This window comes from Epinephelus lanceolatus, chromosome 2 (assembly GCF_041903045.1).
Source record: "Epinephelus lanceolatus isolate andai-2023 chromosome 2, ASM4190304v1, whole genome shotgun sequence".
Taxonomy (NCBI): Eukaryota; Metazoa; Chordata; class Actinopteri; order Perciformes; family Serranidae; genus Epinephelus; species Epinephelus lanceolatus.
In genome coordinates, this window is record NC_135735.1 from 3,693,728 (window position 1) to 3,694,619 (window position 892).

Here is an 892-nt window from a genome sequence, read left to right on the forward strand (position 1 = left end):
CTTCCACATAATAAAGTGCTTTTTTTTCTTTTTTTGAAAACACACACACACACACACACACACACACAGTAAGTGACTTACTGTATCTATCTGAGCTGCCGTTTTACATTAAGGGCATCAAGATAATCTATACTGCCTCAGACAGACAGTTCCGGAGGCTTATTCACATAAAATCCCCCATTTGTATCAAATCCTGCTCTGTGAAAACCACTCAGGCTGCTGGTGCAGAGAGGAGAAGTGCACAGGCTGCTATGATGCGTTCCCACAGACACATGCTGGAAATGACCATTTGAGCACCTCCAACACCTGCACTGGGCTGAATGTCAGTGGGATCATGTGTGGCATTCAAACAGTAGGTAACTGTTCAGCAGTGGTCTACTGGCCTTCTCTCTGAAACTCTCTGGGACCGTTTTTACAACCCAGTTGGCAGGAAAATATTGGCATTGTACATTTCTGCAAACCACGGACGTGTTACATTTGCACGGTATCATGTAGGCCTAGTGGATACGCTGTAACCAGGGGCTTAAATACAGACAGTGGAGGCAGTGCGGTTGCACTAGGGCCTGTGAGGTGGGGCCCCATAGAGAGAGTGGGCCCTCCAACAATGTGTTAAATGGAGAATGGGCCCTTATGAGTGATTGCCAAAAGTCAACTATTCTATAACTAGAAATCAACTATTAGAATTGTTAAATTAAATTAGTAATTTCTCATTTTCTTTGGTATTCTTGTTACACACAGATATGCAGTGATGATTGCTGGGTAATATGTATGTTGATGTTTTCAAATGTCAGGTCTCTGATCATGTGACAAGATGATATGTGCACGATGGCCTGCACTAGGGCGCTTCATAACTACCTTACGCCACTGGTTGAAACTTTATGTTTCACCAACA